At 42.7% G+C, this 25,392-nt stretch overlaps 1 protein-coding gene across 3 annotated transcripts in view; it reads right to left on the bottom strand.

Moving 5' to 3' along the window:
- plppr1 (phospholipid phosphatase related 1) overlaps positions 1-25,392 on the bottom strand; it is a 131,946-nt gene that overhangs the window by 63,421 nt on the left and 43,133 nt on the right. The window lies entirely within an intron of this gene.

Here is a 25,392-nt window from a genome sequence, read left to right as displayed (position 1 = left end):
AAACCATGTAGGGCTAACGCCTAATTCTAACTTTTTTCCTTTAGTTTTGAGACTTTTTTTATATTCGGGATTCCAAGGGGAAAATTATAAATATTACAGAATTCTGAAAAAAAGTGACAATTCTGGGATTAACGTCAAATTACAGGTTACAATTTCTGAAAAGAGTTCATTCAACGCATATGGGTGGCCCCATTCCTTTTCTGTACAATCTTATCTAATGTTTTTAATAGTAATTTTCTTAATGACATAATGTGCCTATCTGAATAGATTTGTTACCTGGTGTTATGCTAGTTTTAGACATACCTACAGGGCCCTGTTTCAGGAAGCCGGTTTAGTGGAAAAACTGAGTAAGTATACCCTGAGTTAACGAAAACTCTGGGTTTTCGGTTTCACAAAGCGAGTTCAGCTGAAGCCTGAGTGAGTCACTATGACGACACACGCCGTGAAGCTAACCTGCCCCCTAGCAGGTTTACTACAACTAACCCTGACTGTCTCCGCCCCTTTGTCGGAAACCTGACTGTAGGAAGTGTCGGACATGGCGTGTCACTTCCTTGAAGAGCCAGTAGATCGTGAAGCCCAAATTCTCCGCAGAGCTCTCCGCCGGGAGAGAGTGATCAGAGCGCGTTTGGACATTTTATCATTTCCTGATGATTTTCTGTGCGAACGTTACCGTTTCTCAGCACAATCTATAAGTTATTTGAATAACATCCTCAGGCCATATATTACGCATGTGACACATCGCGGACATGCTCTCAGTTCATTAGATATTATTTGTATTGCACTTCGGTTTTTTGCAGACGGGAGCTTTCTGTATAATATTGGTGACGCTGAGCACGTTTCCAAGGCTACCGTCTGTCGGGCAGTCAGGAATGTTACAGTTGCAATGAAACGTCTCCTGTACTCGTTTGTGGTGTTCCCCGGTCATAGACCCACAAGATTCATCAAAGAGGGATGCCACAAAATTGCAGGTATCAGGATGACCAAAACTTAATTCATGATGTGGTGATACTTGGACTACTACTTAAATTTTACATTTATTTTCAGGGTTCCCAGGCGTGATTGGCTGTATAGATGGCACTCACATTCCAGTCATTGCTCCTTTAGTAAATGAAGGAGACTATGTGAACAGGAAGTCTTTCCACAGCATTAATGTACAGGTACATAGTTCCCTGTAGCATTTCAAACTAACAAATTATTTCATCATAGTAATGGATGCTAATTTGTGTTCTCTGCACTGTGAAGATCATATGTGATGCTGCCAACATTATCACAAATGTGGAAGCCAAGTGGCCAGGCTCTGTCCATGACTCACAAATATTCCGTGAATGTACACTGAGCACAAAATTTGGACATGGTGAGTTGAGAATACTTTAAAATATATAAAGACCAATTGCTTCAGGGACATTTGAACTGAAGTGTATCCTTCTGTCTTAGGAGAGTTCACTGGCTACTTGCTTGGTGATAGGGGGTATCCATGTTTACCCTATTTGCTTACCCCCTACTCTGACCCTGAACCGGGCCCACAGCAGCGATATAATCTGGCTCATTGCAGGACAAGAGCCAGAATTGAAATGACTATCGGAATGCTTAAGGCCCGGTTCCAGTGCCTGCAAAGACTCAGGGTCACCCCAGAAAGGGCATGTGACATTATTGTGGCATGTGTGATTCTTCACAACATTGCCACAATTAGAGGAGAACACTGTCCTTCTGAACCAAACATCAGCAGTGATCCAAACCATGAACATCCTGACCCTCCCACGGACATACAAGATGGAAGCGCAGTCAGAGACACCATATGTCACAATCATTTCTTTTGACCCATCACCTCAACATGTTGAAAGAAGAATAAACAGATTTTTTGTTCAACTGGCTTTATTGGTCGCCTGTATTTCCTGTACACAAAGTATTAAAAGATGTAAACCTCATAAAGTGTCTCTGTTGCTTCCTCCTCTGTAACAGCTGTCAATGTTTCTTCATTATTTTCCTGTAGTAAAGAAATAGACAACATTGCTGTTCTACTGTACACTCATATAATCTGTGGAGTATTACTCACAACTGCATGTTGGTCTGGCTCAACAGGAGGCTGCACCAGATGCAGTACACCACCACCATCAACTGATAGAATATGAGGTTTATACAGGTCACTTATAACTTACAAGGGACCAAATGGCAATTAACAAACATACCAATCACCTTACACTTCATTGTCATTATGCTCTCAAAGACAACCAAGACTGAGGGAAGGCAAAATCAGTAGGAAAATAACTTCACTACAAAATAATCCATTATGGTAAAGAGTTTATCAAATGAATGTGTCGCACTGCAAAGGTGACTGTGAAGAAAGGATGTATGCACATCATGTATTATTTTGAATTTACCCCCTATGTAGGCACTTGTGTCTTGCGGGGTTATTGACTCAGAGGATGTCCCCGCAGAGATGCCTTCGGCCACAGGGCGCCCACTGTTTTGGCTGAGGGCCAACTGCTCAGCCTCTGTGAGTGGTGGTGGTGGAGGACCCCCACCTGTTTTTCGGGCCTCCGCTTTTTTTCTGTTGGCTATAACGGGCCACATTTGAGCATACAGAGTAAGCAAATATGTACTTGTAATGTGCTCAGATAATTTCAATAAGTGCTCACAGAAAGGAAATTAATGTAGCCTCTAACTGCAATCGATTTACATCGGACAAACAGACCAAGCACTATGGCTCATAATACAATTACACCTTACCTGTTTGGACTATATTTTTCTATTTCATTTTTACTTGCTGCCAGGAACGTTTGGGGCCTGTTGGGTTGCACCTGCGCTCACATCACATCACAAAATAAAATGTATAAAATAACAAATAAAATAACATATGATAAAATAACGTGTTAAATGGGTGGAAATCCCTAGATCAATGTTTATATTAACACTCACGCATTGACTCTGTCGGCTATGTTTTGCCATGCATGCTCCCTGTCTTTCGCAGCTGTGGCTGTGTTACTTTTTTCCGCGGAATTTGCGTGTTATCGGCATATGCTGCCATCAGAATTTCGGCCTCAAGCGCTGTAAAATACATTGACCACGCCTTCTTTCCCTCCGTCTCCATGGTGACTCGCTTAATCTGTGCTCCGCTTATCAGGGCTTTATGTATCCTCGTCCGCGCGCTTCACTTGGGGTTAAAGCAACTCCGCGTTGACTGAACTAATTGTTATCAGCCTTTCTGAAACCGAATATTCCGAGTTGGACAGTTCGGGGTTACTCAACCCTGCGTATCGTTTTTAACTCTGAGTTTTCTAAACCGGCTTCCTGAAACAGGGCCCAGGTCACTGTTAGCAGTGGCTGTGTTGGGGTTTTGAATGAGTACAAATAATTGGGAGACAGTTTGATGTGTATAGAAGCACACTGGTAGTTTTTGATTGCTTATTTGTGAAGGATTTTTTCTACTTTTTGTAGTGTGGCCAATGTTTTTAAGTGTCTGTTTAATACAATTTCAATAAAACTGCACATATGGCCAGTATGAGTGCAGATGAGCAACAGGACAGTAGAACACAACTTTGTGAGTTTGAGGTTTGAGAGATCCTCAGTGACATATTGCACCCTCTCGATGGTGAATCTGTTAGTAGGACAAAGGTACAGGATCCCACTTTTTCAAACGTTTCATGCCCAGAGATCTTTTCTACCTTGTATTTTAACACGGTTGAACAAATTTAGTTCAACAGTCCATGCTGGGGTCCCCATCTTCCTGTTCTATTCATTTTTGGTCTATTTCTTTAAACACAGGTAATATAGTATGGGGTGGGGGGTATTTGCATATAGTTGCGTTTTGATTTTGAGCTGATTTTACTGAAGCACTTTCTTGCTGCGAATGCATGTAGCTGTTATTTTTATGGTTATGGTTATATTTATCCAACAGTTGCCACTAGATAAATGTGTAATTTCTGAAACCATAGTAAATGTCACAGCTGTTTTTCCATTGATTCATAAGGCTCATTTTCTCAGTTGTCTAGTCACCGATCACCAGTTTTTAAAATAGCTGTGAAATTTATATTGAAGAGTTCAATTTTAGGACATGCCTCAATTTCCAGAGGCGAAATTCCTTCTGAAATATAATAAACCCAGTGATAAACCAAAGAAATATTCTGATAATAAGAAGCATTCTGAAGGGTTTTATGCTTAATTAATTGCCAAGGGCAATTGTTAAAGCGTTGTCCCTTTTTGTATTACGCATACTCATACATACATGATCACTTCCTCAGTACAGGGGCATGGTTATGCTAGGGAGGGTTTGGGCTAAGATTTTACTTCTATGACTAATTAGAATAAAACACATTGATGGATAGAACCACAGTTCATTTTGATAGCGCTATTACATCATGGTTGAATCTTGTGCTTAATTATACATTACATGTTACATTGATTTGGCTGGGTATTTATTTCTAACAGAATTTTCTGGTTTCCCTTCCCGAGGGAAGACCATTTCTACTTCTTATCCATGTTTTTTTCCCCAAAGTGTAGCTTATTGAATAATTTATCTTGTCTCAAAGGATAGACTAAATACCCACCTCTCCAACCCAGTAACTTGTAGCATTAGCACTGTGAAAGCACTGCTACCATAACTGGGACGGATGCATTTAAGCCAAATCACAGTATTCATCACTGCTACAAGAAACACTGGTGTGTTCAGTGATCTAGATTCAGCGAGCATGCTACATTACACTCCATGCTCAGGCTCCCCATCTTCCTGTCCTGTGCATTTTGAGTCCAGTTCTTTCACTCCTCCGCTTCTTTCTTAGTAGCTTTAGGTCACACCTACCAAGCTGAGCATGTAAATACAGGTATAAGACCTGATATTACAGTAAAAATCAAGAAATGTCCAAACAGCACAAGTTGATTAGCAAAGGGGATGCAAAATGTTATGGATGGATTTGTATCTAATTTTTGGTACTAAATGGGGGCAGTGATAGCCTAGAGGAAGACAATCGTGATTGGTACTGAATGGTTTTAGGTACAAGTTAACACATTATCTGAAGCATAAACAATAACAATAATTTAAAAAAATTTAAAAACAAAACATGGGTCATAGTTTTAAGTACGGGACTGCACATCCATGAGCTAATATGCTAGATGAGGTATTAAATTAGATTTGTAAGTTATTTGTATGTTATACAAGTAGTAGAGAACTTCAAGTTCAAAATGTTGGACCTGTCACAAACAAATTAAATGTCAGTAATTTAGCTTGCAAAAAGGGAAAAAATTCCCTTTCTTAAATAATGTGTTATTAAAAAAGAACCCAGATGTAGTCACATTTCTTTTGAAAGAATGCAAAGATAATTAGGAATGATCCAAAATGTAAAAAAAAAAACAGACTCAGTAAAGAAAAGCCTCAAAACTAACAGCAGCATGAAATGATATTAGTAAATGCATTTACAGTAAATACTTTCCATTTGCTTCTGCTTTTTCTCATGTGATGATGACATACCATGGGACAGCTGCATAGGAATGCACAGCTGGATGGACTTGTAAAGACTCCTGGGTTAACACGTGCCATTTGGTCTCCAGAACTTCATCAAAAGAATATTGTCTAGCAACATTTTACTTTTTAGTGTCAGGCATGTTTGTGGTACTTCTAAAATACTGTAACCTGTTAGTCAGACTGAAATTCATGTTTATACTAACGAGCCGCTTTGTTAGGTCTCTTTTTCAGCTGGTTGTTAATACTCGTTATATGACAGGAATTCAGTGCATTTAGGCATGTAAGCATAGTCAAGGCAATCTGCCAAGATTTAAATAATAATGCAAATAATGGTGATTTAAGTGACTCTGAATGTGACATGGGTGAAGGTTCCAGAAAGGCTGGTCCGAGTATTTCAGAACCTAGTGATTTGTTCTGTTCTGCTTTGTTTACTCCAGGGAGAGTGCACTAAAAAAGAGAAAATATCCAGTGTGTAGCAGTTATCTGAGTGAAAATGCCATGTTGATGCCAGAGATCAGAGGAAAAGGTATGTGTGCAGAAGGACATCTTTGGATGCATACCCGCCCTATGGAATGGTAAATGGTAAATGGCCTGTATTTATATAGCGCTTTTACTAGTCCCTAAGGACCCCAAAGCGCTTTACATATCCAGTCATCCACCCATTCACACACACATTCACACACTGGTGATGGCAAGCTACATTGTAGCCACAGCCACCCTGGGGCGCACTGACAGAGGCGAGGCTGCCGGACACTGGCGCCACCGGGCCCTCTGACCACCACCAGTAGGCAACGGGTGAAGTGTCTTGCCCAAGGACACAACGACCGAGACTGTCCGAGCCGGGGCTCGAACCGGCAACCTTCCGATTACAAGGCGAACTCCTAACTCTTGAGCCACGATCGAAGACATCCTGCATCGTCCCGGTCCCCAAAAAGAACCGGCCCAGTGAGCTGAATGACTTCCGACCGGTGGCACTGACGTCACATCTTATGAAGACTCTAGAGCGGCTCTTCCTCAACTTCCTCCAACCACAGGTACAACATGCCCAGGACCCACTACAGTTTGCATACAAGGCGGGTGTCGGAGTGGAGGATGCCATCCTGTACCTCCTACACAGAGCCCACTCACACCTGGATGGGGGAAAAGGCACGGTCAGGATACTGTTTCTTGACTTTTCCAGTGCCTTTAATACCATCCGGCCCTGTATGCTTCAGGAAAAACTGAACAGGATGGAGGTGGACCCATGCCTGGTGGCTTGGATCTCCGACTACCTCACCGACAGACCACAGTACGTCAGGCTGAAGGACATCACGTCTGACACTGTGGTCAGCAGCACAGGAGCACCACAGGGAACTGTGCTGTCCCCTCTTCTCTTCACCCTGTACACCTCTGACTTCTGCTACAACTCTGAATTATGCCATATTCAGAAGTTTGCAGATGACACGGCCATCATGGGGTGTATCTGGGATGATCAGGAAGAGGAGTACAGAAGTCTGGTGAGGAACTTTGTCGCATGGAGTCACACAAACCACCTGCAACTCAACACCTCAAAGACTAAGGAACTGGTTGTGGACTTCGGGAGGTCCAGAGAAGGTCCACTGCCGGTTCAGATAGAGGGGGAGGAGGTGGAGGTGGTCAACAAGTACAAGTACCTCGGGCTGTGGGTGGACAATAAACTGGACTGGTCATGCAACACAGAGCACCTGTATAAAAAAGCCCAAAGCCGACTGTACTTCCTCAGGAGGCTGAGGTCTTTTAACATCTGCAGGAAGCTCCTGAGGATGTTTTACCAGTCGGTGGTTGCTGGAGTACTTTTCTATGCTGTGGTGTGCTGGGGGAGCAGCACAGCAAAGAAGGACTCATCCAGGCTGGAGAAACTGATCAGGAAGGCTGGCTCTGTGGTCGGCATGAAGCTGGACACTCTGGTGACAGTGGCAGAGAAAAGGACATTAAAGAAACTGATGGACATTATGGACAATGCCAGGCATCCTCTGCACACGGCCATTAACAACCAGAAGAGTCTGTTCAGTGACAGGTTGCTTCTCCCCAAGACAAGAACTAACAGACTTAAAAACTCCTTTGTCCCACACGCCATCAGACTGTTTAACTCCTCTCTGGAGGGGAGAGGGAGGGGAGACAGGAGGACAAAGGAGGGGGGAACAACTAAGCTGTAGTGCCTCTTCACCTCACTGTACAATACCTTGTGCAATACTTTTTGTAAATAGTCAACAGTGCAATAGACTCAATACTTGAAATGTGCAATTCACTTGTATTTTTTTTTATTCCTATTTATTCTATTTATCCCCTTCGTATATTTTATTTATATTTGTCTCTGTATTTATATATGTGTGTGTGTGTGTGTGTGTGTGTGTGTGTGTGTGTGTGTGTGTGTGTGTGTGTGTGTGTGTGTATATATATATATATATATATATATATATATATAACAATTCTGTAACTGTAACTTCGGTCGTTGCTGTGCTTTGTTTTGGAAGTCGAATTTCCCAGAGGAACCCACCCGAGGGATTAATAAAGTTCTATCTTATCTTATCTTATCTTATCTTATACCCCGTCACACCTTTAAGCTTATCAGCTACAGCGGCAGAAGAGGACACCAGGTGTGGCTCCTGTCAGCTAAGAACAGGAAACTGAGGCTTCAATTCACTCAGGCTCACCAAAATTGGATGATAGAAAAATGGAAAAGGGTTGCCTGGTCTAATAAGTCTAATCTGCTGCAGCAACATTCGAATGGTAAAGTCAGAATTGTACACTATATGAAAATATCAATCCATTCTGCCTTGTCTTTAAGGCTCAGGTGGTGGTGGTGTGATGGTAGGGGCAATATTTCTTTAGCATTAGCTTAGTTTGGTTTGTACCAACTGTGCATATCTTAAACACCACAGCCTACCTGAGTATTGTAACTGATCATGTCCATCCCTTTATCACCACAATGTACCCATCTTCTGATGGCTGACTTCAGCAGGATAACATGCCATGTCACAAAGTTCGAACCATCTCAAATTGTTTTGTTAAACATGATAATGAGTTTTTTGTAGTCAAATCACCTTCACAGTCACCAGATCTCAATCCAATAGAGCACTTTTGGGATGTGGTTGAAAATGAGATTCACATTCATAGCAAACAACTGTGTGATGCTATCACATCATATCAGTCAATATGGAACAAAATCTGTGAGGAACATTTCCACCACTTTGTTGAATCTCTGCCATGAAGAGTTAAAGCAGTTCTGAAGAAAAAAGCATGTCCGACTCGGTACTAGCAAGATGTTCCAAATATAGCAGCTGGTGAGTGTATATCTATGGCTCATCAGGAGGGAATATGTTGTGATAGTTTTCAAGTTCCTCTTGCTGGAATGTCTCAGATTAATCAGATTGTGTTTTGTTTACTAATATTTTGTTGACACTTGTACAAAAAATTTGGTGTTTCCTCATTAAAATAAATGTGCTGTTACTACTGGCTGCTTTGCAGGACACATCCTGATTGTAAATGTTGTATATAGCTGGTTAATATGCTACTGAATTTGGCATGATGAAGCATTTATTTGTTTGAGTCCTATAATATACTGAACTGGGTGGATTAAACATTTAATTGCTACTGATAGAACTTCAATAAACGCAGAATTTAAAAAACGAAATACTGTATTTGAACCAGTATGATTCTTTAGGCCAGATGTTCCAGCATGTCCAGTTTTGCTGCACTAAATTTACAAGAGTCAGAGTCAGTCAGCTGGGAAAACTGGTTTACAAGAGAGAGGTCAACTGAGAGTTATTCAAACAGTCAAACAAAACAGCCCGGTGTGGTCAGAGCACACAGGATGTCATTAGAGTAGCAAGAGCACAGTGTTTGTTACAGTAGTAATCTGATATTGAAAATCCCCTTCCCTGAAAACATAATCAATATTCTGAACAGTAATTTACAACAAGAGCATGATACATTATTTTCTGGGAAATGTAAGAATTTAACCCCACCGCTACCAGCTGTTTTAGCAGATTTATGGTTAGCGTTCACATATTTGGTGGTCATATGTTCAGGGTAAAAGGAGATTTCACACCTGAATCTAATTTACATTTACCTGTGTCCTCTACTGTTTATCCATGAAGATCATGAAGACATCTGCTGTGGAGACATCAGCCTATGCCCAAATAAAGAAATTACATGAGAATTGCCATGTAGTTCTCACAGGTCTTTCTGGAGCATCAGACAGCAGCACACACTAACACCATCAGAGACTCTGATGTGTAAAATAATTACATTTTTATCAATATTTTTATATGCACCTAAACTGACATATACTGTACAAACACACACACAGAGCAATATCTGCTTTCATTGCATCCCACAGCACGCTTGTCATCTCATATAATCTATGCCTGTTATACCTGTTATGCTCCCCATCTGCCAAAGAGGCTTGACACAGACTCAGCAGCATAGTATAGTGTTTTACCAGTAATAAAGCATAGTGGTAAGAAGATGACTGGAGTGCAATCCAACATCTAAACTGAGTTTGGAGTCAAGAGTCTAAATATATATGGTGCTCATCTACAGTTTAGATGATGGGGTTACATAGTACCCAGCTTTACTCCTCTGCAAAAAAGCTAAAAAGAACAAGGGGAACTATTACAGTAGAAAAGAGGATGTGAAGACAGGTGGGCAGAAACAATTATCAACAAAGACGTGTGATTATACACCCATCAAGGTTATTAGGGTGTAAGAAATATTCTGGCTGAACCACAAATAAATGTATAATAGAATCATTTCATGTCAGTCACTGAAGAATAATTTAAAATGTTTACTCAATTCAACTCAAATTTCTTTTAGAGCACATTTTAAAGCAACTCCCACTGAGGAAGTTCTTCCTTCCCACTGTCGCTCAAACACTTGCTTATAGGATGTCATCTGATTCTTAGGGTTTCCTCTGTTTTCTTTTTATTATTGCAGAGTCTTTACTTTACAATATAAAGCACCTTGAGGCAACTGTTGTTGTGATTTGGTGCTATATGAATAAAACATGCTTGAATCAACCCTGATTTATAACTTTCTAATATTGTAATTTCTAATAATCGTAATGTATTTTTTTTTTTTTCTTTTGGCCTGTCCCGTTTGGCTCTTTTGCCATCAGAATTGTTGTCTAAAGGCAAAGAAAGATGCCCAACGGATTTACTTTACCAAACTGACCATCCCAGCCTTGCCGTAATGGTCCATTTGATTCACCTTTTATTGTTTATTTTATTTTCACTTACTGAATACGGGACAGACTTGACTGGGGGAAAGAAGGGGAGAAAGAAAGAGGGAAAGAGAAACAGCTGAGAAGAGGGACGGGGAGAAGGGCAAAAGACAAAAACCAACAGAACGGGCAGAGAAAAAAAAATGTATATATCAATCACCTGGATCACCTGCTGAGAAAGAAAAAAGAAAGCAAGCAGAAGAGAACAAGAGTAATAGAATAAACAACATCACAATGATATATGGGAATATGACAGTAAATTCTAAATGTTAAACATTATTGTGCAGCACATAAGATCAACAGAACACAGTGTGCTTTGAGGTAGGAGCCAAAAAGGGTGTAGTTTGTGGGTGTGATCACCCGTGTGTACACCTGTGAGCATGGACGCGCTTGTTTTTTGTTTTTTAAAAGGTTCCTTCATGTAATAATCTGCTAGAGGGTGTGGGGAGCCACAGCCCCGTCCTCCAGGGCGTGAAGCAGGTGTGGAGGAGATCAAGGCTCCAGACAACCAGAGGCCCCCAGAACACAAGAGACCAAGGAAGACCAACAGAGGGGCAGCTGCGCCACTGTCACGGAAAGAGCTGAGGAGAGTCCCAGATGAGGGCTCACTCAGCAGCCGCGGAGCAGAAGCCAGGGGGAGTTGCAGTGACGCGCCCGTGAGCTCCGCCGGCAGCCAGCTGCGCCTGAGTGACCGAGCCCCAGGCCGAGAGGCCGGGGGCACCCCACCTCCGAAGTGGCCCGAGCGAGCCCCAGGCTCCAGGCCCCGATAAGCGGCCGCCAAGGAGTGAGCCGGTGTGTACCTGGACGCCCATCCCCGGACACAAAGAACCACCAACGCACCGATGTCTGAGGGGGTCCGCCACTGGCAGGGGAAGTGGTGGTAGGGGGAGATAGGCCTCCAAACCTTGGAGGGCCTGAGATGTCCCCAGAGAGGTGGCGCCTGACACCCAACCTGACATATAGACACAGACATACAGGCACACACAGATACAAACATCCATTCCCACCCTCATGCTCTCATATGCACTTACTCCACACTCAACCAACGTGGAGACAGACATAAAGAGACGTTGTACACACGATCACACTCCCCAAGCGTACTCTACAAACCGGGTCTAGGTGCCCCCGCCCCTGGAGGGGGGAACTGCACCCAGACCCAGGTGGTGTTTCCCTTTTCCCTGCGGTGGGGGGAGGCAGACCGCCCCGACTCCGCAGCAGCAGGAAGGCTCCACACTCCAGACCGCAGTCGGACGGCCAACTCCTCCTCCTAGTCCTAGCCCCCCTGCTCCAGCAGGTCGCAGAGAATGGGGGTGAGAGAAGACTCCAAACCTCCCTCCACCCGCTCATTGTAATGTTGATGCATGTGTGTTCTAAGGTGCATTTAAAACCCAGGAGGGCATGGAGCTACCTGCCAGAGAGCAGCAGGTAAGCGCATGGTCCCTCCTGCTAGCCCTCAATGTCTACGTGTATTTAAAATTGAGAGGTGGGCAACGATGCCAGGGGTGGGGTGTACACCCTGATGGTACTTTGGACTCCGTGTATCGTGCCCACCCCCAAGATCCTATATGTATGTGTAATGAGAGTGTGAATAATGTGAATGTCTAAGTTGTGGGATAAAATTGAGGCAGAGGCAGCCAGAAGGGGACAGAGGGGGGGGGGGGTAGCCTCCTCTGCACCCTGGTGACATACCCCTACTCCAAGGCCCTGCATGCGTGGGTGGTTGTGGTGGAGCGGGAAGAGGGAGGCAGCTGGAGATGGGGAGGGAAGGAAGGGAGGGGCAAGTGACCCCTCCCTGGGGCCAGCTCCCCCGCTGACCCCAGTAGGCACCCCCATACTCCGCGACCCGCCAGGGAAAGGGGGCCCAGGCCCATCCAGACCGGGCCCAGTGCAGCAGCGCCGCCCGGCCCCACAGAGCCCGGGACAGTCCACCCAACCCCACCACAGAGAAAACTGCACCCACCCCACCATCCACTCATCTTCCAGACTACATAAGACAATAAACACCCAGGCTGAGATCTTCCTCCACCTCTCCTGTATCTCCCCCTCCTGCAGAGGGAGCTCCTGAGGAGAGGAAAGCTCCTGCAAGATGTGACAATCTCCCCCACCAGTTGAAGAGCCCCCCAGGTGGCTCGACGCACCGGCGGCACCCTGCTCCAGGGCTGGGCCCCCATGCACCCACCCGCCCACAACCCCGGCAACACACCAACCAGGACCCAAGCCCCCGAGGCCCGGTCCGGGTCCCAGCCCAGAGACGGAGCGCCCCCAGAACCTCACGCCCATCCCGGACCCACCCAGGGGCAGCCAGGCTACCAGGTCAGTAACCCACGTCCGTCAGCACAGACCCTCCCCTAGCCCCGCTGCACGCAGCCGCGAGGAAACAGTCACCTGAGAGCCAACAGAGCCCCTAACCGGACATGACCGCTACCCCGGGTTGAGCCCCCCAAGGAAGATGCCTCCGGGGAACCCCCCGACGCCCTAAGCCTGTCCCTACCCCCACACCAATCACAACAGTGAAGGCGGGACCAAACTATGACCCCCCCACCCCCACTAGGTGATGGAGCTGATCAAAGGAGCCCAGAGCAATTGATCTGATGTGGTGGCAGAGGCTGTATCAAGACTAATGTAATCTAATAGATAATTTCTATATTGGTTAGAATTAAGATTATTTTTATTTTTCCAGTTCATGAGGACTGTTTTCTTGGCTATGCATAGGGCAGTGAAAACCATATGGTAATGTATTTTAATAATAATGATCTATTAGTAATCTGTAATCCAGTGGCAGCACTGATACCCAAATATATCAGCCTTCCTTTGAGTTAGTTTTTATTAATCACTTTCAAGGCCCTGCACATTTGTATGAACCAAGAGGTAGCAAAGGATGGTCACTGCAGACTGAAGTCTGGCCTCACCAAACAATCAGTAGTAAAGAGAACTACACTTATAGAGCAGGAACTATTTTTTCTGGCGCAACATTTTTGCAGAATCATTTCACTACAGCTGTCTTTTCCACGTGGGCACCTTTTCACAGTACAGTCAATTTAAATAATAATCTTCTTATGAACAAGAACATTTTTATACACATAAAGTGTAAGCTAAAAAGATAACAAGGCTTATTATATATGTGTGTCCTTGTGGTGTACTGCAACATGGTAGTCATGCATGCATAAGGAAAGTGTGACTAACCAAAAAATGAGTGTTTGGCCTTCAGGGAAGAAAGGGACCACGGGAAAAATGAAATGAAATGACACAGATTTATGCAACATCCTAATGTAAGGCAAGAGTCTGCCAAAGTCTAACCGATCAAGGCCTTTTACTTCTGTTCAAGCAACCATGGATTTCAGGTTCTACCTAAAATTAAATATATGCTAAAACACATTTTAATACCTTAGTTTTCGTTCAGATTTTTTAACATTTGCTTTTACACTTCATTATGGTGACATGCTCTTTAACTGGAAAGTTTCACACATGCATATGTATATGTATCCATCCATGTATGTGCATGCACCTATTAACATCACGTTAGTATTTGTACAGTGTAGATTTTAGACCAAATGTGAAGCAACTGTGGGATTTTAGTAGTCATTTATTGATTACTACAATATTACTTCACATGTGTAACATTCTCCAGAAGTCCCATGTTTCCCCCATGTAACAAATCAGCAATAGTGGTATGTCCTCTTCATATTGTTGTCACACAATTGTATTAATGGCAGAAAGGCATGATTTTTACCTTTTTAATGTGTGCAATGTGTATTCTGTATTTTAGCGTCTCTGCTCTTTTCACAGGATTGTATGAGACTAATGATAGTCACACTCCAGATCTCCCTCTTCAGCAGTTTGCCAACTGCCATGACTCCTCTCTCCATGCTCTCAGTTAAGTCTCTCAGTGGGTTTCAAAAGACTCTCGCTCTTTTCTCCTACACTAATAAGAAGCTGAATTTGTGCAACTGTACTTACTGATGGAGCCTCAGAGTCGGTCTGAGACTGACGGGTTAGTGTGTCTGTGTTTTGTGTGTGTGTCTACGACCCCATTATTCGGGAAGCTTATTGATCGGAGGGTGTTTAGTTTCTCGGCGACTCCTAAGCTGTGGGCTCGTTTCCATGGTAACCACACAGGCCAGCCATGAAGCAGTGGCCTTGGCTGCAATCGATGTTGGAGAGGCACGCAATATAAAGAGCAGACAATGAAGAGGTTTTAAATGTACTACTGTCAAAGCCACAGAGTAATTTACAGTGAGAAAACAGACAAATACTTTGATGCTACAAATGCAGACACTTGCCTCGAAGGACACGTTCTTATATATATATATATATATATATATATATATATATATATATATATATATATATATATATATATATATATATATATATATATATATATACATAAAGACACTTCTTGTAGTTGATCACCTAGCTAGACCATAATGTGCTCCTTCTTTAGCCATGCCTTAGTTGCCTTGGGGGTATGTTTTGGGTCATTGTCATGCTGGAAGATCCATCCTGAGGAAAGGAGGTTCTTTGTAATTGATTGATTGACTATATTCTGTGTGCCACATGGCTACACTGTGAACTATTACTTTCACCAGCCAGTCAATTACCTTATTTCCCAGTGGCACTTGATAGGTGTCATGCACAGTGGGATTATTTTGCACCAGTAGTGGGAGCGGTGAGACTAAACTAAAACAGAAGAGTTGTTACTGTAAAAACGGAGCAATGAGCTGACCTTTGCCAAATTTTCCCCTGAGCCAGGGGAAACTGCACACTTGGATCACTACAGCCAGCAGGACCACAAAAAAACCAGCATTGCTGGCAGAAAATAACATTACTGAATGGAAATGCATATTTTGATGTTTCAATGTTGCATAAAATATTAGAATAACTTGTCTTTTACATATATGACCTATATTTCTGAAACAAAAGTTCACACACTGAGGCACAAATAATAAAAAAAACAAAAACAAAAAAAGAATGTGTCCACATACAGCCTGTATTGGGAAGGACTAATGGTGATCTGTTGCTATAAATAACTTGGCTCAGGAGGTTGTCGTGGTAACCAACAAACTGATGCCAGGGTGGGAATGCTCAGCTCAGAGAAAAGCAGACTCAGCAGAGGGATGAGTAACCAAAATCAGCGGTCTCCAACCTTTTTTGCGCCACGGACCGGTTTATGCCCGACAATATTTTCATGGACCGGCCTTTAAGATGTCGCGGATAAATACAACAAAATAAAACTAGTACCGGTACCGAAAAAAAATGTATTCATAACACACGTGAAAAGACCAAGGAAAACCGAGTAAACGATAAAAACGATAACAAAATAACGCTGAAAACCGATAAAAACCCTGAAAACCATACATTTCACACCTGAGCCTCAACTCTCGCGGCCCGGTACCAAACGACTCATGTACCCTTCCGAGGCCCGGGGGTTGGGGACCGCTGACCAAAATGGAAATCTGTAAAGGCGATGGGGCTGATACGACGACAGGAAAGGACAAACGTTCGCATAAGAGGAGAAAAATACAGGAAGATAAGAGATGAGACAAGTGGAAAAGGAAAAAATAGAATGGGAAAGTATTAGTGTGGATATCGATGAGGATAGGGAAGCAAACATAATGAATGTTGATAAGTGATGCATATACAATGAAGAAAGCAGAGGTGACTGAAAAAAGACAGAAATTTGATGAGGCTAAGGACTGGAGGAAGACCAGCAAAGAATGTAAACACATATATAGAGGCGTAATAATGAAAAGATTAAAGATGAAGGGACATAATGTCATGGTCCGGAGTCTGCGACTCCGTGTTTATGTTTAGTCTATTAGTATTCTGTGGTTTTGGTTACCTTGGGTGTTTGTATTCTTCTGTTCATGTTCCTATGTTCTGTGTCCCCCAGTCTGTGTTTAGTTGGTGTGTTATGTCATTGCGTGTATGTGTTTCCTGTTTTATTGTGAAGGTCTGCGTCTTATGTGAGTGTATTTAACCGTGACACATAACATACTATAGAACCTAAAGCATTCATGTGGTCAAGAGTTTTCAAAGGCAGAAAAATTTTAAAATGGGCACTCTGTCATTCACTCTGCCATGCACACTTTAAGCAATCAACATATTCTCAGTCCAGTCCAGCAAATAATGCAATTCTTACACTCTTGTGCTTGTCTCATATTCATTTGAGCCTGTGTCTTGCACTTGGTTTCACTTTGTTCCACTCACCTTAATTTCCTTTTTACTTAGGTTATAAAAATAGCATGCTTTGGGTAAAATATTCACATTAACTCTGCATGTTGAAAAATGTTGCTTACCCAGTACATTTAATGTAACAGTAAGTGGCCTTTACAATGATGAGCTGGAGGCAACACATCTTACTATCTTACTATTGCCATAAACCCAGTGTGCGAGGCCACTGAAGCCAAAAGACACTGTGTGCTTATCTCTGTGACCAAACAGCAGTATTCAGTGATGAAATGGATAAAATCACATCTGTTTTTCATAGTTTAGGTCCTGTCTCAGCATTCTTGTTAAAAGTATAATTTGAGCTTTTCATTGATATGCTTTGTCACATACTATCAGGTTTCAATTTGAAGACCAGTTTCACTCTTGTGCATTTATATACTGCTGTGCAAAATTCTTGATCCACACCTCATACAGGTTCTCATACAGTGGACTTGTGATTAATGGGAACTGGTTATTCTATAATCATTTTCAATGGACCACCTCTAGAATCGCTGAACCTGAAACCTCCTTTAGTTATGCTGCTGGGAGCTTCCCATGATGCATTATTTCTTTGTTTGCTAAACATAACAAGAGGTCTGTCAAATGTCAGAGAACTAATTTGAAATGATAAGTAATATATCTCCCAGCCCATTTCTGATCAGACTTTTAGGAAAAGAAACCTATTTTTATCAATGGAGTGTAAAAATAAAGTGTATACTGCACAAATACAATTAGGATATCGGTCACAAGGTGCAATCATGACCTAAACAAATAGTAGAACTTGTATTGAATGGGAGTCCCTGCTTACCTTCTAGGTCTGGGTGTACTGCCCGAAAAGTGGGTTTTTCACTCCATTTGTACATGTACAGTAGAATCGCAGGGGTAATAGCCTAAGTCTTTTTGGGCTGGTTTTAATTTAACAGAGTTACACGATTTTTAAAATACCAAGGGTGTCAAAATTAACCTCTTGGTAGTTCTAATATTAAACTTTGCCTTTTGATCATTGCATCATTGCATGTTATTAAGGACTTATTAAGGAATTATGTCAATATGTGGGCATAGTATAAAGATGTATTGTTAACTGGTAATTATGTGATAATGTATTTCAGGTCATGTTACAGAGTAATGTAGAAGTAAAAGTACTAGTAGTGTGATGAATTCGTTTATCTGGAGTGCATTTAAGCAACATAAGGCATTACTAAAGATACAAAAAAAACTGTAACGAGTAATGACCCCAACACTGCTGGCTGTAGCATCTAAATGAAGGGTATTGAAATAGTCAGACTAAGATGAGATGAAGGCATAAATGACCTTTAGAAAGTCACTGAAGGAGAAAAGTGGCGTCAGTGTGATTAAGTGCCCTAAATTGAAAGAAAGTTTGTTTCTCAACAGCATTTTTTTGTTCATCTTTTTGGAAAGGGTTTTGTGTAGATGTCTGGGGCCAAGGTCACCACTGATGTGGAGGTCATGAGTTCCAAACAATTAGACTTCTGTGTTTAAAATTAGAAGAAAAACACTAAAAGAATTTAAAATAATAAATAAATGAGGTTGTTTTCTCCTCATTTCAGTTAAGAAAGCAGCAGCTATACAGCTAGCCATGACCACAACTACCCATGTACTGTTCATTGATATAAAACTATAAACTGCTTATGCTATAAAGAGGTAGTCTACTTCCCTCCATTGACCATGCAGGACAGACAGATGATGGTGCTGACCTAGACTCTTCATGCCTCTAACAAGACCCATACAACAGCTGTCTGCCTTAATATGTGCGAACAGAGACTAATGCTGACATGAAGCTTTAACGGGATCACAGGGAGAAAAGTGGGGGGTGGGTCCCAGCTGGGAAGCCAAAATGTTTGGAGGGGAGGATTGATGTAAAAGAGAGGGGGCGATAGGGGAGTGGGAGCTGTAAAATGAGTGGGAAAAATCAGAGGGGGAGGGTCGCAGGGGAGTGAGCAGCAAAGTATGGCACAGTTGAAGTTGGTTTGAGGGAAAAGGAAGAGAGATGTGTGAAAGTGAGAGGGATAATAGGGGTGGGGATATTCAAGGGGGATGTGGGCTTAACGAAGAGGGAGATCGGGGTACAGGGAGGATTATGAGGCGAGACAAAAGCCCTCAGAGCTGGAGCTTTTCATTTGCATCAGCCACAAATCATCACACCCTTTCTGTGGTATTTTTCTGACATGTTTCATTCTATCTTCATCTGTTTGATCATAAACACAGTCAGTGGAGAATCCTCTCTAATGCTGTGTCTACATTCCTCTTCTTATAGGCACTTTCCTTCTGTTCCTTCTCTCCTGTTTTTTTTTTATGTCTTGCCATTTCTTTGCTTTTCCCTGGTTGTCTCTCGTTCTCCGTTTTCATCTCGTTCTCCGTTTGAAGAAGAGCTAAGGAATATTTCCCCAGAGAAATCCTACAAGAGCAAAGCTCTCTGGAGTGTTTGTCTTTTCTTCCAGCACAAAATACAAATAAAATCAAACTTAAAGTTTTGCTTCTGAGCAACCTCTCAAACGGTTCCTACAGGATGTGTGTACGCCTACTAAGCGTTATTAAATTTGACATTTCGAATGTCTTCCATAAACTGTCCTCTGGTCGCTGCACTTGAATTACTTTGAACAAACGGGATAATCTGTTTCAGGAGAATATGCAGTCTAGCTTAAAGTGTCCTTTTCTATAATTCTGAAAGGTGCTCAGTGCTCACAGTGGAGCACTTAAAAATTTAAATAACAGAACATTTTGTTCATTGAATACCAGGTATCAGTGCTCTTACTCATGTCTGTGTGTCAACAGAGTGGCCTGGTTTCACATTTTTCAAACCGTACATACAGCAAATTTAAAACCAAAATTTTCATAAATGGCTTTTTTAAAAATTGTTTCCCTTTTGTAATATGAGAGCTGTGCTATTAGGTGTTCTAATCTGAGTAACTGAACCAGACCATCCAGTTGTGTTTGTGAAGCGAATTTAAAGCCTGAGGACGTATTTTTAACACTATTTTCTGCCAAATAATGTTTTTGTTTTGCCAAAGTATTCACTCACTGTGTCTTTACTGTTTCGCTAGCTCAAGCCTTCCCAAAGTGTGAAGCATATCTTCCCTTTGGTTTCACCTGCACAAGTGCCGAGGTAGGTCTCCACTGCAGAATTGGTTTTCCCTTGTCAGGAGCAGCGCTGGGCTGTTCAAATCACAGACAAACAGTATCCCACATTCTTGATTTTTAGTTCACAAACACTTGTTGTAATGACTAACTACTCCTGACATTTTGGAGATGTTAGCTCTTTATACAGTAAAGTTACAGTGGGATACAAATAATATCAGGCTGATCCTGCCACGATTTGTTCCCTCGGTTCAAATCATGGACAAACAGTATCCCACAGTTTTTTTATGTTTTTAAACCCATTTTGCACAGAGAGGCATTTTTTGAAAAATGTATTGATAGCAATGTTGAATATTATTACACAGGAAAACAAACAACTACAACTAAAATAATCACACCGTGACGCCTCTGACTTTGTAAATGGAGGAACAGTAACTGCGTGTGTATATGTAAGCGTGTAAAACCTGAAGATAGAGACAAAATACTGTTAATCTGAATATCTGCCATTCTGCAATTCATCTCATATAAACAATAACGTGCGCACAGCGTGACGTGAAAAAAGCACATACCTTTGACGTTGCCTGACGAACTCTGTATTCCTCGTCCACACGTAAATGCAAAAGAGGAGGTTTAAAAAATCTCGCTGTTTACGTGTGAACCAAACAGATGCGTTTTCAAAAATACCCATGTAGGTGTGGACGCAGCGTAAAAGAGTTAGGAGTTTATTTTCTTACTACCTGTAACTTATTGCAGATTACTTGTATTTACTTAATTGTTTACTAAATGTTTGAGGTGTGAAATAAACCGCAATGGAGCAAAATATGAGTGTGTGTGGTTGGAGGATGTGTTTGTGCGTGCGGGGGGGGGGGGGGCAACATTTTTCTTGTAAAACAAAGGGGGGCCCAGCAAAAAAAGTTTGGGAACCACTGCGCTACCTTAGCTTAGCTCGTAGCCAACTCGCTAGCAGCATGGCCTCTTCATCTGTCCCTCCTGCACTTTCTTGCTCACTGAGTCAGATGTTTAGTTACTCCTCGGCCTCCTTTAGCTGTGATGATACTTGTAACCAGTGTTGCCAACTCCTCAGTAAGGAAAATCGCTATTGGCGGTCCTAAAAGTCGCTAGAAGTCGCCAAATGACGTCATCGCCTAATTTGCATAATTGGTCATGCTAATGTAATTGTAACCTACGTTGTTGGAGAGAGAAATAACATCGTGGAAGACACATAAAGTGAGTAAAAAACGTCCTAAATGCAGTTAGAATTTATTTAGAACTACAAATTAAATTTCTTTTAGCAATTATTGTTTTTTAATGTCACAATTCCAACCCTGCTCCTTTATCCGGGCTTGGACCTGCAAAAGTGACCCGAAATTGGCACTCTGGTGGAGTTACTTTGTGTGTGAGTGTGTGTTTATAAGTAGTTTTAAACCTTGTGATCCACAAAACAGCATAACAGTAAAAGAAAAACTGACTGAGTTACAGTCAGTGCGGGAGCAGTGGCTTCACTCATACACGATTCATTTGCCGTTTGGACGCACAGGTGTGAACATCTCCTGCCCTGATAGCAGCTGGGGGAGGACTATCTTCCGCCTGGGAGTGCTTTGGCATGGGTGAAGTGCCTGAAGGATATAAAAAAAACAACAACAGCAATAGAATAATATTAAACACAAAGTGAACCCGTCTTCCTTCATTAAATAGGTTCTTTTAGATGTTAAGGAGGAATTGACTTAACCAGGCTGGCGGAGAATGAAGACAACCGGACACCTGCGGCAGATGGGGAATCAGTGAACTTTTATTGAGACAGAGACAACCTCTCAACACAGCTCACATCAGGAGATTCCCAAGATTTGCTGTGAGGATGGGTATATATTCTCTAAAACTTACAGGAGGGGGTTGTGAGGAAAGTGCTGCATTAGCAGAAAAACAACTCCATAAAAGGAAATCGGCCTTGGGTGTTCTAGTCTCTTCGCTTGCAGATATCTTGCACCTGCAGGATGAGGCGATCGCTTCTTATCGCTCTCAAGGCCAAAGTCGTGAGCACATTTTTATTACACAGTTGCACAGTAACTTTAAAGCTGAACAATATTTAAAGCTGAATAATGTTTGATCAGATTATATTTTCTTCAAATCCCCCTTTTGACCCATCTTAAATGGGTCAACACACAAAAATAAGTCACATTCAAAGGAACACAGAGACGTGTCGAAGCCTGGCTCGAAAAACTCCTCGGGTCTTATCATTTGTCTTTATCTGTCATTGCAGATGAGGAGAAAAGAGTCCAGGCACCACCCTGCCCAGGGGTCGGCTGCAAGCAGTCTCGGTTCCAGACGAAAGCAGTAACAGCTGTCCTGCACACAAGGATACAACGAGTCAGTGCAACCAGGGTAGTGACACAAAATTAACAGTTCCTGTAACCCAGCAACCAAAAAGCATAAGTAATGATAAAAATGTGGAGAGTACAGAGTATACTATAATAATGAGAGATATAAACGTGAAAATGTGAAAGAATAAATCAACAGTAAAATAAACCCAGAACGGTAACTGCTAAGGACATTCAAAAGTGAATATGGTAAAACGTGAGGAAGGGGTGTGGAAAAAAAAACAATTTATATCCAGTGGTGGGAGTACACATTCGCTCAGGCTTAAGTCCGGAGACCCTGAGAACATCGCTTAACCCTCACAACCCGACCAGACACAGTTCAACCAGATATATCCTTCAAGAGGAAGTGGGTGAGGGAAACAATTAATAACAAGCCTAATACAAAACACCACAGAGAAACAACCATTCTAGAAGCATTTAAACAAGAGAAAGACGATAATGTTCGTCACCCTCACGATCAGAGTTTTCATCATCCGTTGGCGAGGAGGTGGGAAGTTGACTAGCCAATAAAGGCATCTGCCGGGCGAGATCCTTATCCTCAGGAGTGAGAGCTGTAACAATCAGTCTCTGGAAGAGGGATCGAATGCATGGAATACAACAGCAACCGCAGGTGACTAGGACAGCAACAAAAACTGAGATGGAAACTAGGATGGAAGCTACAAGGGCCTTATATTTGCCAAACATGTTAAGCCAAGAGTCCCACATGGCAGTATCAACGCCCGAGTGTTCCTTCATTTTAACAGTAAGAGCTGTGAGACCAGTAATAGCTTTAGTGAGGGAACCATCAGGAGCTGTGTTATTGGGGATATAGGTACAGCACTCCTGACCAAAAAGGCTGCAGACTCCGCCTCTTTCTGCGAGGAGAAAATCCGTTGCGACCCTGTTTTGGAAAGCCATTAGGGAAGTGGCAGATAACTGTGCATGCACAGCTTCAAAACCATCTCGAGTGTAATTAGCCAACAGTTGCACATTAAAGTGAATGTAGTTAATTCTGTCTACATTCGCATTTATTTCAACCATCCAAAGTATCGAGGCCCATCCTGCTTTAACCTGGTCTCGCAGTTTATATTCATCGGGGACCCCACGGGGTATACCTACAGCATCAATATAGGTTGGATTATGAGCTGAACCTGGGATTAGAGAACGTTTAGAGCGGCGTTCAGAGGAGGATGGGAGGCCAACTTCGTGTACTTCTATAGAGAGATCTACTGGAGTGACTAAAACAGGTAAAATAAGAGTTATGAGAGCGCAAAGACCTGACGCATCCCGAGGGAAACCATCATATAACTTGTTATTGCCACACCACCACCACAAATCAGCCCTAGCCGTAGGTCGGGAAGTTTGGTTTCATAACCGTCATCTCAGTGCACCAAGAAGAGTTCAAGCTACCTAGTTTTACTGCATTGCCAGTCAGGTTAATACAAGTGAAATTGTTCACAGCTACATCTGAAGAAAAGAAAGGTGGTTTATTAGAGACCGAGCGTTGAGTTTTAGGAAAGTGGTTTTCCAGATATGAGCAATGACCTCGTTTTGTATTGTTCATAAGATGCAGGAGGCATGCACTATTGACTGGCGCCGGTACAACTCTTAAAGTTGGGCGGGCTCCCATACATACTATGCAGTCGGAAGCCGTCTTGTCAGCAGCTTGTTCAGCTAGTAGTAACCAGTTGTTTGTTGCTCCAGAAATACCGGTTAGAATTTGGAAGAGGTCATCTTTAGACATTTTATTTGTGTCTACAATGCGTATTCGGCCGTTTCTCCCCCCGTTTGTATATGTCACCGGAGGGCCATTAAAGGTGGGGTTATCATCTTTAACTACAGAGCTTGGAGCTGCACCAACGCTAGGGCATATTTCCATTTGCCAATACAGGGCGGTGCGATCAGTCCAAGGGGCAAGTATAAATTGTTGACAGGAGGTCAAGGCCAGATCCTTTAGGGTAAAAATTAAGCCTGAAAGATCCGGTTTTTTTGCTATTCTGAGCATATTTTGGTTTCTCCAGTGCAAAGCCTGACCCCTAGAGTGCTTGGACCAATCGAGGTCCGTTTCTGACACTAAACTGGACCACTTCCACTGATGCCAACCTCCCAGGGTTATATACCACACTGAGGAGGAGAGATGTACTGCAAGGTTAAAAAGATCCCCCCCTTGGTCTTTGGTGACGGGAGTGACTGGGAAGCTAGCGAAATCTATTTCGACTACCCAACTTTTATTGTTGGGGACACAGAGAGTAATCATTCTAGTCGTACTTGGGGTGCAGGAGGTAACCGTGTGTCGTTTCTTTCTAAATGGATCGGGCGTGGGCAAAACTGGAGAGGAAGTGGTGGGCGAGACCCTAGGGGCTACATTTGTCAGATTGGGACTGTCAGAAGGGGGCGAAGCTTTTGAACTTGAAGGTGTCAGAAGTGTCGGGGGCCCTTCACAGATCAGGATTATGCTAATGGGAATGAGACCCAGGGCCAGGAAGCAAACAAAGACGCAACATCTTTGCCTGCCTGTCATTTCAGGGGGAAAGGGCCAAGACATGTTTACTTAGCTTGGATGTCTTCTAATAGAGGATGATGGGGCACAGAAAGGTGGTCCAGTTCCCCCCACCTCGCCAAGGGCGTGTTCTAGGAGTTAAAGAGCAACAAAAAGTATCAGTGACACAACTTTAAATGAGCTTTCAGCGGTTAAAACTATTGCAATGTAAAATGTAAATCTTAAAAACTCAAGCCAATATAAAAGCAAAGTCATAAAAGATGTTAAAAATAGAAAAATAAAAATGTTTAGTTCAGTATGAAGAACACCCCCTTTTGTAACCAGCCGGCTTGTAGGTTGAGTTTTGGCTCCCTCAAGTGGTTGGTGATGCTGTTGCAGCTCCTTCTGACAGGTCCTTCTGCACCTCTCTTAAGGTTCTTCCTGGTTCGGTGGCAGCAGCGCACTGTGTGTAATGAAACCAGGTGTCACCTTTCCCTTCGAGCCTGACAGCGTGGGAGGTCCGCTCTGTTATGCGGTAAGGGCCTGTCCAGCGAGG

Source organism: Astatotilapia calliptera, chromosome 7 (genome assembly GCF_900246225.1).
Source record: "Astatotilapia calliptera chromosome 7, fAstCal1.2, whole genome shotgun sequence".
Lineage (NCBI taxonomy): Eukaryota > Metazoa > Chordata > Actinopteri > Cichliformes > Cichlidae > Astatotilapia > Astatotilapia calliptera.
Note: the sequence above shows the minus strand (reverse complement) of the source record. Positions and strands in the feature narration are given on the sequence as shown.